This window comes from Bombina bombina, chromosome 6 (genome assembly GCF_027579735.1).
Source record: "Bombina bombina isolate aBomBom1 chromosome 6, aBomBom1.pri, whole genome shotgun sequence".
Lineage (NCBI taxonomy): Eukaryota > Metazoa > Chordata > Amphibia > Anura > Bombinatoridae > Bombina > Bombina bombina.
The window spans coordinates 58,709,519-58,727,115 of record NC_069504.1 but is presented as its reverse complement, the minus strand read 5'-3'; positions in this window follow the sequence as shown (position 1 = coordinate 58,727,115).

The window sequence follows — 17,597 nt, the reverse complement described above, 5'->3', positions numbered from 1 at the left end:
GTATTTCAGGACTGGACTGTACTGTGAAGTCAGGATCAGACTGATATACTACAGGAAAGTTCTTCTCTGTGAAAGGCACATGTTGAGCAAAAAGAGGCTGCTTCTTGGGTGGTAACTAGCCATAGAACAAGCTATTATGCTATTGTTCGTTCCCAGGTTGAGTGCTTCTCTCTCTTTATTTAAACAGGGGGTAGTGTATCACGTTAAAACAAGGCACTTTTGTCCTTCACAAAAAAAAAAGCTTTTGAATTTTTTTTAGAACAGGGGTGTCCATGGCTAGCTAGACTTGGTCTACTTTTTATGAAATATGCTGGTGTGATCTACTTATGCATGTGCAAAGCATTACAAAATCTGAACTTGCATGTGAATTCTCCTTCTATGACAATAACTTTTGTGCTGTATTTCCCTGTTTTATTTGAAGTCCCTGAAGTGGTGTAGATTATACTTAGGAAAAACATGACTAAATGTCTTTAGACTTGAGATCATACTATCACGTGGTAGAGAGGGAAATGGCAAACCAGACAACAGTCTTGTGATCTACAAGTCGGCACTTAGATATCTACTGGTAGATCCTGATCTGTTTTAAAAATAATAAAAAGTGAGACAGTTAAATGACAGAGCAGCCAGGTTTTCATTAATTGTCACACGGTCACTTTACAGGATTACCGTTCTGTAGCCCGGCGCATCAGAATTCTAATCATTTAATAAATAAATCTAATTTCAGATGCAGACTGTATAATTAAATCAGAGATACTGAGCTTAGTTGATTTATACAGCTACAAATAAACTATTAATAGTCTGTGTCAAACTCCTAATGTTATGTGCAGACAGAATAGTAATATCAATTAATTATAGGGGCACAGCAAAATTACCTCAAATTTTTTTCAGACTTACTTTTTATGTTACAGACATCTTCTTTTTGAGTTGCATGAGTAGGTACAAGTTTTATTAGGAATTAATTTGGATACGAAACACAGTAAATCATCAAAATATATGTTATGGCAATATGTTATGGTACCTCAATATGATGTGTTACCTAAATATGCTATGGTACCTCAATATCCTATTGTACCGCAATGTGCTACAGTACTGCATTATGCTATGGTACTAATATACTGTGATACCTCAATATACCTACCCATATCATATTAAGGTACCACAGCATATAGAGGTAAAACAGCATATTGAGTTACCAACAGCATTTTTATAGGTAACCAACCGGAGGCATAGTACAGTAATATTTATATTGATGTTATAAATACAATTCTGACAGATTTAAGAAAGTGGGCAACTTTACCCTTTTTCTCTGACGTGAAAAATGAACTTAGTTAAAATGGTGATGTTCCCAAGGCTCTTATATGTTATGCAAAATCTACCTCTTTTCCTGAGGATAAAGGATATAAAATCTTTAAATTCAATGCTAAGAATTTTCTTTTGGGGAAAATCCAAACCCAAACTATCTCTGCATAAACTCTCTCAACTTAGAGACTTTGTAGGATTAAATCTCCCCTCATTTCCAAAATACAATTTAGTAAGCTTGTCGACTGGTTAGTAAATACTCAATATCTATGTCTTAAAAAAATCGGAACTCTTTAGACCATACTCTTTAAAAGCTTTGGTTCATACTGATCTTGAGAATTGGCCCGAAATCCCATAATTGCATGGCAAAAGTTTTACAAATTATTGGATGTGAACTTTTATTGCTCAAAGTATTTACCCATTATTGGAAATCCGATGTTTCTGCCTGGACAGGAGACATTTGGAAAGACAAAGGATTGGAATATTTTTATCAATTTATTGACCTGGACAGAAATAGTATTGCTTTGTTTAATGATCTTTTTACAAACATATAATGTTAGCAATAGAGACCTTTTTGGTTATTTCCAAGTAAGACATTTTCTAAATTTTGCTAATTTAGATGCTTTTTATAGAAACTGGGAGGGTATATATACTGGGATTAATTTGTTTCAACAAGGCAATTCTTCTATTTCAGGATGGTACAGATTATTGTTACAAAAATGGAGAAATACAATTACAGAATTTATCACAAAAATGGTTGCATGACATTCCTACCATAAATACTGATTTAATTGCAAAAAGTATTATAAGAGTATGGAAACAATACCTCAATTGGTATGGCGGGAATCGCAAATAAACCTGATTAATAGGGCATATATAACTCCAAGGGATGGAGAAGGCAAAATAATGATCTAACTGGGTGTCCAAGATGTAATTTCCCAATGGCTGATTTGCTACACTGTATCTGGTATTGCCATAAAGAGACAGCATTTTGGGGCAAGATAATGTTTTGGCTGTCAAGGGTACTCAAACATCAAGTTATTCTCCAAATGGAGGAAATTTGGAAGAAAACAAAGAAAGTTTTTGCTGTTATTCTTCCTTCAAAGCCCTGCGTGGCAATATTTTCTTTATTTGTAATTTTGTACCACAGCATATTGAGGTACTACAGCATATTGAGATACCACAGGATATTGAGGTATAACAGCATAATGAGGTACCACAGCATATGGAGCTAAAACAGCATATTGAGGTAAAACAGCATATTGAGGTACAATAGCATATTGAGGTGCCACATCTTATTTAGATACCACAGAATATTAAGGTACCACAGCATGTGGAGGTAACCCAGCATATTGAGGTACCACAGCATATAGAGGTAAAACAGCATATGAAGGTAACCCAGCATATTGAGGTACCACAGCATATAGAGGTAAAACAGCATATGAAGGTAACCCAGCATATTGAGGTACCACAGCATGTGGAGGAAAAACAGAATGTGGAGGTAAAACAGCATATGGAGGTAACCCAGCATATTGAGGTACCACAGCATATTGAGGTAAAACAGCATATGGAGGTAACCCAGCATATTGAGGTACCACAGCATATAGAGGTAACCCAGCATATGAAGGTAACCCAGCATATGAAGGTAACCCAGCATATTGAGGTACCACAGCATATTGAGGTAAAACAGCATATTGAGGTAAAACAGCATATGAAGGTAACCCAGCATATTGAGGTAACTCAGCATATTGAGGTACCACAGCATATTGAGGTAAAACAGCATATGGAGGTAACCCAGCATATTGAGGTAAAACAGCATATGGAGATAACCCAGCATATTGAGGTACCACAGCATATAGAGGTAAAACAGCATATGAAGGTATCCCAGCATATTGAGGTACCACAGCATATTGAGGTAAAACAGCATATGAAGGCAAACTAATAAGGTATACCAAAGCGCCAACTATACGAAGGCTGGGTCTGGACCTAATGCAATATTGTCAAACGATTACAATAAACAATTTATTGAGTACACAAATAAGTTAAAAACATGGATCCATGTATAAACAATCAAATTTATACAACAATAATAGCTACATGAATTGTTAAAACAAATAGTTATGTAACGGATATAGCATTTAAAATTGTGCAAACATTGCTCTTAAAAATATTCATAAAAAATTCCAAATTTAGTATAAGGCTCACAACAGAAATTCAACTTTGTGTTTACCATATACACATACACAAATTTGTACAGCAATAATAGCTAAATGAATAGTTAAAACAAATAGTTAAATAGCAGATATGGCATTTAAAATTGTGCAAACAATGCTCTTAAAAAATATTCCTAAAAAATTCCAAATTAAGTATAAGGCTCACAACAAAAATTCAACTTTGTGTTTACCACATACACATAATAGGTGAAATATATTAGTCAGTTATATAATATTATCTAACCAATAATGTTCTCGATTCTATGCAATACTAAATATTGCCAAGAGTCTTGATAAAGGTCTCTTTGTGACCGAAACGCGTCGACTGGTAAGCACAATTTCATTTTCTATTGATCTAAAAACAATCTACACCATCATATCTTTCTTTTACAGAAGGATCATCCAGGGATTATAACAAAATATTTGCCAAGAAGATAGAATTTTGGGTTGGAAAACGGCTAGCAAGTACTGACACTGCTATTCAGTATAAAACACTTGGAAAATCACCATAACTATTGCTGTTAGGATTCACTAAACTTTAAGGATTATTGTTTTTTCTTAAAGAGACACACTACTTATTATAATTTATTGTTGGATTATTGTTTCTATTAAGTTTTCACTGTTGGACTATTTTTTGGACTATCATTTACATTTATATAAGTTACTATTGGAACACACCACAATGTTTTTGTAAATTTTTGGTTTTTCATTTTTCACAATCTTTGTACTTAATTCACGTTTTTTGAAGATCAACCTATTTTTTGACCATTAATATCTTTTGTACACTAATTTTTGCACACAACTTTTTTGATACACATTCTTTACATTGGCTTATTGCTGTCACAATATTTTTTACTTGACAATGCGTATGTGGTAAACACACAGTTAAAGGTCTTACTCAGAGCCTTACACATTAGTCACTATTGGCAATATTTAGTATTGCATAGAATCGAGAACATTATTGGTTAGATAATATTATATAACTGACTAATATATTTCACCTATTATGTGTATGTGGTAAACACAAAGTTGAATTTTTGTTGTGAGCCTTATACTTAATTTGGAATTTTTTAGGAATATTTTTTAAGAGCATTGTTTGTACAATTTTAAATGCCATATCTGCTATTTAACTATTTGTTTTAACTATTCATTTAGCTATTATTGCTGTACAAATTTGTGTATGTGTATATGGTAAACACAAAGTTGAATTTCTGTTGTGAGCCTTATACTAAATTTGGAATTTTTTATGAATATTTTTAAGAGCAATGTTTGCACAATTTTAAATGCTATATCCGTTACATAACTATTTGTTTTAACTATTCATTTAGCTATTATTGTTGTATAAATTTGATTGTTTATACATGGATCCATGTTTTTAACTTATTTGTGTACTCAATAAATTGTTTATTGTAATCGTTTGACAATATTGCATTAGGTCCAGACCCAGCCTTCGTATAGTTGGCGCTTTGGTATACCTTATTAGTTTCATCTTTCCATTTTGACAACTAGGTGTCAAATTATCAAAGCCAGAGGTCTTATTTAGTAGGCGCTAGGTGTACTCCACTATCAGCATATGAAGGCAACCCAGCATATTGAAGTACCACAGCATATAGAGGTAAAACAGCATATGAAGGTAACCCAGCATATTGAGGTACAACAGCATATTGAGGTAAAACAGCATGTGGAGGTAATACAGCATATTGAGGTACCACAGCATTTAGAGGTAAAACAGCATATTGAGGTACCACAGCATATAGAGGTAAAACAGGATATTGAGGAACCACAGCATATTGGGGTAAAACAGCATATGAAGGTAACCCAGAATATTGAGGTATCACAGCATATAGAGGTAAAACAGCATATTGAGGTACCACAGCATATAGAGGTAAAACAGCTTATTGAGGTACCACAGCATATTGAGGTAAAACAGCATATGAAGGTAACCCAGCATATTAAGGTACCATAGCATATAGAGGTAAAACAGCATATTGAGGTACCACAGCATATAGAGGTAAAACAGCATATTGAGGTACCACAGCATATAGAGGTAAAACAGCATATTGAGGTACCACAGTATATAGAGGTAAAACAGCATATTGAGGTACCACAGCATATAGAGGTAAAACAGCATATTAAGGTACCACAGCATATTGAGGTAAAACAGCATATTAAGGTACCACAGCATATTGAGGTAAAACAGCATATTGAGGTAAAACAGCATATTGAGGAACCACAGCATATTGAGGAAAAACAGCATATGAAGGTAAACCAGCATATTGAGGTACCACAGCATATAGAGGTAAAACAGCATATTGAGGTACCACAGCATATAGAGGTAAAACAGCATATTGAGGTACCACAGCATATAGAGGTAAAACAGCATATTGAGGTACCACAGCATATAGAGGTAAAACAGCATATTGAGGTACCACAGCATATAGAGGTAAAACAGTATATTAAGGTACCACAGCATATAGAGGTAAAACAGCATATTGAGGAACCACAGCATATTGAGGAAAAACAGCATATGAAGGTAAACCAGCATATTGAGGTACCACAGCATATAGAGGTAAAACAGCATATTGAGGTACCACAGCATATAGAGGTAAAACAGCATATTGAGGTACCACAGCATATAGAGGTAAAACAGCATATTGAGGTACCACAGCATATAGAGGTAAAACAGCATATTGAGGTACCACAGCATATAGAGGTAAAACAGTATATTAAGGTACCACAGCATATAGAGGTAACCGTAAAATAGCATATTAAGGTACCACAGCATGTGGAGGTAACCCAGCATATTGAGGTACCACAGCATATAGAGGTAAAACAGCATATGAAGGTAACCCAGCATATTGAGGTACCACAGCATATAGAGGTAAAACAGCATATGATGGTAACCCAGCATATTGAGGTACCACAGCATATAGAGGTAAAACAGCATATGAAGGTAACCCAGCATATTGAGGTACCACAGCATGTTGAGGAAAAACAGAATGTGGAGGTAAAACAGCATGTGGAGGTAAAACAGCATATGGAGGTAACCCAGCATATTGAGGTACCACAGCATATAGAGGTAAAACAGCATATGAAGGTATCCCAGCATATTGAGGTACCACAGCATATTGAGGTAAAACAGCATATTGAGGTACCACAGCATATAGAGGTAAAACAGCATATGAAGGTAACCCAGCATATTGAGGTACCACAGCATATAGAGGTAAAACAGCATATGAAGGTAACCCAGCATATTGAGGTACCACAGCATATTGAGGTAAAACAGCATGTGGAGGTAAAACAGCATATTGAGGTACCACAGCATATAGAGGTAAAACAGGATATTGAGGTACCACAGCATATTGAGGTAAAACAGCATATTGAGGTACCACAGCATATTGAGGTAAAACAGCATATGAAGGTAACCCAGCATATTGAGGTACCACAGCATATAGAGGTAAAACAGCATATAAAGGTAACCCAGCATATTGAGGTAGCACAGCATATTGAGGTAAAACAGCATGTGGAGGTAAAACAGCATATTGAGGTACCACAGCATATTGAGGTAAAACAGCATATTGAGGTACCACAGCATATTGAGGTAAAACAGCATATGAAGGTAACCCAGCATATTGAGGTACCACAGCATATAGAGGTAAAACAGCATATGAAGGTAACCCAGCATATTGAGGTACCACAGCATATAGAGGTAAAACAGCATATGAAGGTAACCCAGCATATTGAGGTACCACAGCATGTGGAGGAAAAACAGAATGTGGAGGTAAAACAGCATATGGAGGTAACCCAGCATATTGAGGTACCACAGCATATAGAGTTAAAACAGCATATGAAGGTATCCCAGCATATTGAGGTACCACAGCATATTTAGGTAAAACAGCATATTGAGGTACCACAGCATATAGAGGTAAAACAGCATATGAAGGCAACCCAGCATGTTGAGGTACCACAGCATATAGAGGTAAAACAGCATATGAAGATAACCCAGCATATTGAGGTACCACAGCATATTGAGGTAAAACAGCATGTGGAGGTAAAACAGCATATTGAGGTACCGTTTGTAAGGGATAAAAACCCTCCTGGAGGTGCGCACAAAAGAAGCCGTGATCCAGCTGGAGAAGAGTCGTAAGGGGAATAAGATTCCTGGAACAGACCAAGCACTCGGTAGATGTGGCAGCACTCTTAGGGAAAGATGTAGCAAATATCTGTAGGAGCAGAAAAAAGAGAGGCGCCTTATGGGACAGTATCGTTTACACAACGATCGGGGAACAGGAGATAACACACAAACCCATAGAGCGGGATACTCACAAGGATTGCGGCATAAACGTATGCCTTACTGCGCAGGACTGGACCTTAGTCGCCGGACAGACAGACCAATAGGAGAGAGTGTCCGGAACTCCAGGATCCAATCAGCAGCAGCTGGTGGTGGAAGTGTCAGGAGATAACCGTCCGTGGTGCATCCAATCACAGATGACTTTGATAGTTGCTTGCCTCCAGCTCGCCTGAGTGACCACCAGCAACCTCAACCAAGACCACGTGTCCCCACTCATTAGTGAGTGGGGACACGTGGTCTTGGTTGAGGTTGCTGGTGGTCACTCAGGCGAGCTGGAGGCAAGCAACTATCAAAGTCATCGGTGATTGGATGCACCACGGACGGTTATCTCCTGACACTTCCACCACCAGCTGCTGCTGATTGGATCCTGGAGTTCCGGACACTCTCTCCTATTGGTCTGTCTGTCGGGCGACTAAGGTCCCGTCCTGCGCAGTAAGGCATACGTTTATGCCGCAATCCTTGTGAGTATCCCGCTCTATGGGTTTGTGTGTTATCTCCTGTTCCCCGATCGTTGTGTAAACGATACTGTCCCATAAGGCGCCTCTCTTTTTTCTGCTCCTACAGATATTTGATATTGAGGTACCACAGCATATAGAGGTAAAACAGCATATTGAGGTACCACAGCATATAGAGGTAAAACAGGATATTGAGGAACCACAGCATATTGGGGTAAAACAGCATATGAAGGTAACCCAGAATATTGAGGTATCACAGCATATAGAGGTAAAACAGCATATTGAGGTACCACAGCATATAGAGGTAAAACAGCTTATTGAGGTACCACAGCATATTGAGGTAAAACAGCATATGAAGGTAACCCAGCATATTGAGGTACCACAGCATATAAAGGTAAAACAGCATATTGAGGTACCACAGCATATAGAGGTAAAACAGCATATTGAGGTAGCACAGCATATAGAGGTAAAACAGCATATTGAGGTACCACAGCATATAGAGGTAAAACAGCATATTGAGGTACCACAGCATATAGAGGTAAAACAGCATATTAAGGTACCACAGCATATTGAGGTAAAACAGCATATTAAGGTACCACAGCATATTGAGGTAAAACAGCATATTGAGGTAAAACGGCATATTGAGGAACCACAGCATATTGAGGTAAAACAGCATATGAAGGTAACCCAGCATATTGAGGTAAAACAGCATATGAAGGTAACCCAGCATATTGAGGTACCACAGCATATAGAGGTAAAACAGCATATTGAGGTACCACAGCATATAGAGGTAAAACAGCATATTGAGGTACCACAGCATATAGAGGTAAAACAGCATATTGAGGTACCACAGCATATAGAGGTAAAACAGCATATTGAGGTACCACAGCATATAGAGGTAAAACAGTATATTAAGGTACCACAGCATATAGAGGTAACCGTAAAATAGCATATTAAGGTACCACAGCATGTGGAGGTAACCCAGCATATTGAGGTACCACAGCATATAGAGGTAAAACAGCATATTGAGGTACCACAGCATATAGAGGTAAAACAGCATATGACGGTAACCCAGCATATTGAGGTACCACAGCATATAGAGGTAAAACAGCATATGAAGGTAACCCAGCATATTGAGGTACCACAGCATGTGGAGGAAAAACAGAATGTGGAGGTAAAACAGCATATGGAGGTAACCCAGCATATTGAGGTACCACAGCATATAGAGGTAAAACAGCATATGAAGGTATCCCAGCATATTGAGGTACCACAGCATATTGAGGTAAAACAGCATATTGAGGTACCACAGCATATAGAGGTAAAACAGCATATGAAGGTAACCCAGCATATTGAGGTACCACAGCATATAGAGGTAAAACAGCATATGAAGGTAACCCAGCATATTGAGGTACCACAGCATATAGAGGTAAAACAGCATATGAAGGTAACCCAGCATATTGAGGTACCACAGCATATAGAGGTAAAACAGCATATGAAGGTAACCCAGCATATTGAGGTACCACAGCATATAGAGGTAAAACAGCATATGAAGGTAACCCAGCAAATTGAGGTACCACAGCATATTGAGGTAAAACAGCATGTGGAGGTAAAACAGCATATTGAGGTACCACAGCATATAGAGGTAAAACAGGATATTGAGGTACCACAGCATATTGAGGTAAAACAGCATATAGAGGTAAAACAGCATATTGAGGTACCACAGCATATAGAGGTAAAACAGCATATTAAGGTACCACAGCATATTGAGGTAAAACAGCATATTAAGGTACCACAGCATATTGAGGTAAAACAGCATATTGAGGTAAAACGGCATATTGGGGAACCACAGCATATTGAGGTAAAACAGCATATGAAGGTAACCCAGCATATTGAGGTAAAACAGCATATGAAGGTAACTCAGCATATTGAGGTACCACAGCATATAGAGGTAAAACAGCATATTGAGGTACCACAGCATATAGAGGGAAAACAGCATATTGAGGTACCACAGCATATAGAGGTAAAACAGCATATTGAGGTACCACAGCATATAGAGGTAAAACAGCATATTGAGGTACCACAGCATATAGAGGTAAAACAGTATATTAAGGTACCACAGCATATAGAGGTAACCGTAAAATAGCATATTAAGGTACCACAGCATGTGGAGGTAACCCAGCATATTGAGGTACCACAGCATATAGAGGTAAAACAGCATATGAAGGTAACCCAGCATATTGAGGTACCACAGCATATAGAGGTAAAACAGCATATGACGGTAACCCAGCATATTGAGGTACCACAGCATATTGAGGTAAAACAGCATATGAAGGTAACCCAGCATATTGAGGTAAAACAGCATATGAAGGTAACCCAGCATATTGAGGTACCACAGAATATAGAGGTAAAACAGCATATTGAGGTACCACAGCATATAGAGGTAAAACAGCATATTGAGGTACCACAGCATATAGAGGTAAAACAGCATATTGAGGTACCACAGCATATAGAGGTAAAACAGCATATTGAGGTACCACAGCATATAGAGGTAAAACAGTATATTAAGGTACCACAGCATATAGAGGTAACCGTAAAATAGCATATTAAGGTACCACAGCATGTGGAGGTAACCCAGCATATTGAGGTACCACAGCATATAGAGGTAAAACAGCATATGAAGGTAACCCAGCATATTGAGGTACCACAGCATATAGAGGTAAAACAGCATATGACGGTAACCCAGCATATTGAGGTACCACAGCATATAGAGGTAAAACAGCATATGAAGGTAACCCAGCATATTGAGGTACCACAGCATGTGGAGGAAAAACAGAATGTGGAGGTAAAACAGCATATGGAGGTAACCCAGCATATTGAGGTACCACAGCATATAGAGGTAAAACAGCATATGAAGGTATCCCAGCATATTGAGGTACCACAGCATATTGAGGTAAAACAGCATATTGAGGTACCACAGCATATAGAGGTAAAACAGCATATGAAGGTAACCCAGCATATTGAGGTACCACAGCATATAGAGGTAAAACAGCATATGAAGGTAACCCAGCATATTGAGGTACCACAGCATATAGAGGTAAAACAGCATATGAAGGTAACCCAGCATATTGAGGTACCACAGCATATAGAGGTAAAACAGCATATGAAGGTAACCCAGCATATTGAGGTACCACAGCATATAGAGGTAAAACAGCATATGAAGGTAACCCAGCATATTGAGGTACCACAGCATATTGAGGTAAAACAGCATGTGGAGGTAAAACAGCATATTGAGGTACCACAGCATATAGAGGTAAAACAGGATATTGAGGTACCACAGCATATTGAGGTAAAACAGCATATAGAGGTAAAACAGCATATTGAGGTACCACAGCATATAGAGGTAAAACAGCATATTAAGGTACCACAGCATATTGAGGTAAAACAGCATATTAAGGTACCACAGCATATTGAGGTAAAACAGCATATTGAGGTAAAACGGCATATTGAGGAACCACAGCATATTGAGGTAAAACAGCATATGAAGGTAACCCAGCATATTGAGGTAAAACAGCATATGAAGGTAACCCAGCATATTGAGGTACCACAGCATATAGAGGTAAAACAGCATATTGAGGTACCACAGCATATAGAGGGAAAACAGCATATTGAGGTACCACAGCATATAGAGGTAAAACAGCATATTGAGGTACCACAGCATATAGAGGTAAAACAGCATATTGAGGTACCACAGCATATAGAGGTAAAACAGTATATTAAGGTACCACAGCATATAGAGGTAACCGTAAAATAGCATATTAAGGTACCACAGCATGTGGAGGTAACCCAGCATATTGAGGTACCACAGCATATAGAGGTAAAACAGCATATGAAGGTAACCCAGCATATTGAGGTACCACAGCATATAGAGGTAAAACAGCATATGACGGTAACCCAGCATATTGAGGTACCACAGCATATAGAGGTAAAACAGCATATGAAGGTAACCCAGCATATTGAGGTACCACAGCATGTGGAGGAAAAACAGAATGTGGAGGTAAAACAGCATATGGAGGTAACCCAGCATATTGAGGTACCACAGCATATAGAGGTAAAACAGCATATGAATGTATCCCAGCATATTGAGGTACCACAGCATATTGAGGTAAAACATCATATTGAGGTACCACAGCATATAGAGGTAAAACAGCATATGAAGGTAACCCAGCATATTGAGGTACCACAGCATATAGAGGTAAAACAGCATATGAAGGTAACCCAGCATATTGAGGTACCACAGCATATAGAGGTAAAACAGCATATGAAGGTAACCCAGCATATTGAGGTACCACAGCATATAGAGGTAAAACAGCATATGAAGGTAACCCAGCATATTGAGGTACCACAGCATATTGAGGTAAAACAGCATGTGGAGGTAAAACAGCATATTGAGGTACCACAGCATATAGAGGTAAAACAGGATATTGAGGTACCACAGCATATTGAGGTAAAACAGCATATTGAGGTACCACAGCATATTGAGGTAAAACAGCATATGAAGGTAACCCAGCATATTGAGGTACCACAGCATATAGAGGTAAAACAGCATATTGAGGTACCACAGCATATAGAGGTAAAACAGCATATTGAGGTACCACAGCATATAGAGGTAAAACAGCATATTGAGGTACCACAGCATATTGAGGTAAAACAGCATATTGAAGTACCACAGCATATAGAGGTAAAAAAGCATATGAAGGTAACCCAGCATATTGAGGTACCAAAGCATATAGAGGTAAAACAGCATATGAAGGTAACCCAGCATATTGAGGTACCACAGCATATTGAGGTACCACAGCATATTGAGGTAAAACAGCATGTGGAGGTAAAACAGCATATTGAGGTACCACAGCATATTGAGGTAAAACAGCATGTGGAGGTAACCCAGCATATTGAGGTACCACAGCAGGTGGAGGTAAAACAGCATATTGAGGTAAAACAGCATATTGAGGTACCATAGCATATAGAGGTAAAACAGCATATTGAGGTACCACAGCATATAGAGGTAAAACAGCATATTGAGGTACCACAGCATATAGAGGTAAAACAGCATATTGAGGTACCACAACATATAGAGGTAAAACAGCATATTGAGGTACCACAGCATATAGAGGTAAAACAGCATGTGGAGGTAAAACAGCATATTGAGGTAAAACAGCATATTGAGGTACCACAGCATATAGAGGTAAAACAGTATATTGAGGTACCACAGCATATAGAGGTAAAACAGCATATTGAGGTACCACAGCATGTAGAGGTAAAACAGCATATTGAGGTACCACAGCATATAGAGGTAAAACAGCATATTGAGGTACCACAGCATATAGAGGTAAAACAGCTTATTGAGGTACCACAGCATATTGAGGTAAAACAGCATAGTGAGGTAAAACAGCATAGTGAGGTTTTCACTGTTGTCGAATGTCTTTAAAGGTCAAACATGATTTTTAAAGCACTTATGAAGGTTTCACCTCATTTAGACTTCAGCATTGTGTTCTATTGGAAGTAACTAGCTGAATGATTTTCCTTTCAGGAGGGAAATAATGAAAGTCACCTTTGTTTGAGAGAACATAAAGCTTTTGTTTTAAAAGGGTAGGGGGCCAATTCAAAAGCCCCCTGCTATGAATTCACTGGGAACGGATTTGTCTGCTAGAGAAACATTTGATGCTGATTGCTGTTCAAATAGTAAAACATTCAAAGATACTTGTGATCTGGTCTAATGAGGAGAGAGCAGTGCAAATAGCAGATGGTCCCACAGATGTCAGAATAGCAGTTACTAAAACGTGTCTCAAAAATGGTAGTAAAGTACTGTGCACACAAACTCAATATACCTGATGTATTCACCGTCAGTGAAGAAAAGTTGTTTTATCCAACTGTTTCTAAAAGATTCACAGAGTAGGGTCTTCTTAAAGAGACAAACAGTTCCACATAGCGTTATTCTGCTACAAACAACACAGGGTTTGTGCCCCCAAAGAAGATTGCTCACTTTAGACAGAGCTACTATAGCTCTAAGCATTGCGCCTTTTAATAATAGCCCTCAGTTTACACAGCATCTCTTCTTAAAAGTTTTATTAAAAGCTTTAAAACGGACAAAAAAAAAACGTCTCATGGTGAGCCCACACAGCAATAACTCCCACCAAGGTACAAACAGTGTATATAGCTGTGTATATTACAGCACACATTGTCTGTGACAGGATTTTAGCCTCTCTTATGGCAAATACTGTATCGTCTGAGATATGTCAGCAAAAATTTGCTTTCATTATTTATTTTTCTGTAAAATAACTCTGAAGTTTGTGAGCACTGTAGGCATCATTACTGTAACCCTGCTACATATCTGTCACCTAATTGACCTTTGGGAAAGATAAGATAGCATACTGCTAAACAAATGGAGTGGCTAGCCTTGTCTTCTCCAGCACCAAATTAAGGCTCGTTTTGATTGAGTCCGTAAAAATTGAGCCGTAAGCTACTGAGGTTACCGACAGCTAAAAGTATTAGTATTAGTATCAGGCTTCCATGGAAATATTTTGCGTAGTGCGTGCAGTCGGTCTTGTCGTGTAGGTGTAACGTAACGTTGCTTCCATCCAATGTCGGATTTCTCAAAAATCGTGCCATAACAAGTTTGTTGCTATGGATACCTGACATTAGATTATAAAAGTTAGTTTAGCGCCTTTGCTCCTTACTTGTGATCGGCTAGAGAGGGAAAGAGACGGTAGTTAGGTTGCAGTGCTACAGTTTGGTGGTTTTTGAGATAGATAAAGTGATTTTGTCACTAATAAATAATCAAAGAGTTTTAAGAATTAATTTTATATTAAGGTCAAACCTTTTTTAAAAAATGTATTGTTAAAGGACCACTCAATACAGTAGATTTGCATAACCAACAAATGCATGCTAAGAAGACAATGCAATAGCACTTAGGGGCCTATCTATCAAGCTCTGTATGGAGCGTGAGGGCCCATGTTTCTGACGAACCTGCAGGCTCGCCAGAAACACCAGTTATGAAGCAGCGGTCTAAAGACCACTGCTCCATAACCTGTCCACCTGCTCTGATGAGGCGGACAGGAATCGCCGGAATTCAACCCGATCGAGTACGATCGGGTTGATTGACACCCCCTGCTGGCGGACGATTGGCCGCAAGTCAGCAGGGGGTGGCGTTGCACCAGCAGCTCTTGTGAGCTGCTGGTGCAATGCTGAATACATAGAACGTATTGCTCTCCGTATTTAGCGAGGTCTTGCGGACCTGATCCGCACTGTCGGATCCGTTCCGCAAGACCTATGATAAATAGGCCTCTATTTCTGAACTTCAAATGAGTAGTAGATTTATTTAAAATAAATTGCAAAGTTATGTCTATTTCCATTCCCCCTATATCATGATGTGACAGCCATCAGCCAATCACAAATGCATATACGTATATGCTGTAAATTCTTGCACATGCTTAGTAGGAGCTAATGACTCAAAAAGTTTAAATATAAAAATACTGAGCACATTTTGTTAATGGAAGTAAATTGGAAAGTTGTTTAAAATTGCATGCTCTGTCTGGGGGCGGCAGATTAGGGGTTAATAAGTGTAGGTAGGTGGCAGCGATATCGGGGGCGGCAGATTAGGGGTTAATAACTGTAATGTAGGTGGCGGCAACATTGGGGCAGCAGATTAGGGGTTAATAAGTGAAGGTAGGTGGCGGCGATGTCGGGGACGGCAGATTAGGGGTGTTTAGACTCAGGGTTTATGTTAGGGTGTTAGTTGTAAACATAACTTTTCTTTCCCCATAGGAATCAATGGGGCTGCGTTACGGAGCTTTACGCTCCTTTATTGCAGGTGTTAGGCTTTTTTTTTAGCCGGCTCTCCCCATTTATGTCTATGTGGAAATCGTGCACGAGCACGTAAAACCAGCTCAAAGCAACGCTGGTATTTGAGTGCGGTATGGAGCTCAATTTTGCTCAACGCTGCCTCATTGCCTGCTAACGCCGGGTTTTTGCAAACCTGTAATAGCAGCGCTATAGGGAGGTGAGCGGTGGAAATAACTTGCAAGTTAGCTCCAAGTTAGCTCCGAGCCTCATAACGCAAAACTGGTAATCGAGCCGATAGTTGTGTTTTGTGTATCAGTCCCAAACTGTTGAAAAAAATAAAACCTTTTATAAAATAATTTCAAAGTCCCTTTTCAAAGTACTATATAATCTTAATTACACAGCAATTGTACAGCGGGGGGACACACTTTTCTAGACAATCGGCTAGATTACGAGTTTTGCGGTAAGAGGGGTGCGGTGTTAACTTGCACGTTATTGTCACCGCTCACTTTCCTACAGCACTGGTATTACAGGTTTTCATAAACCCGGCATTATTAGGCAAGAAGTGAGCATAGAGCAAACTTGAACTCCATACCGCACTCCAATACCAGCGCTACTGAAAGCCGCAGTGAGCTGGTTTTACGTGCTCGTGTACGATTTCCCCATAGACATCAACGGGGAGAGCCGGCTGAAAAAAATCCTAACACCTGCAAAAAAGCAGCGTAAAGCTCCGTAACGCAGCCCCATTGATTCCTATGGGGGAAACTAAATTTATGTTTATGTTTACACCTAACACCCTAACATGAACCCCGAGTCTAAACACCCCTAATCTTACACTTATTAACCCCTAATCTGCCGCCCCCGACATCGCCGACACCTACATTTTATTTATTAACCCCTAATCTTCCGCTCCCGACATCGCCGACACCTACATTATACTTATTAAACCCTAATCTGCCGCCCCCAACGTCGTCGCCACTATAATAAACATATTAACCCCTAAGCCGCCGTACTCCCGCATCACAAACACTAGTTAAATATTATTAACTCCTAATCTGCCGCCCCTAACATCGCCGCCACCTACCTACATTTATTAACCCCTAATCTGCCGCCCCCAATGTCGCTGCCACTATAATAAATGTATTAACCCCTAAACCTAAGTCTAGCCCTAACACCCCCTAACTTTAATATAATTAAAATAAATCTAAATAAAACCTACTATCATTACCTAAATAATTCCTATTTAAAACTAAATACTTACCTATAAAATAAACCCTAAGCTAGCTACAATATAACTAATAGTTACATTGTAGCTAGCTTAGGGTTTATTTTTATTTTATAGGCAAGTTTGTATTTATTTTAACTAGGTAGAATAGTAACTAAATAGTTATTAACTATTTAATAACTACCTTGCTAAAATAAATGCAAATTTACCTGTAAAAT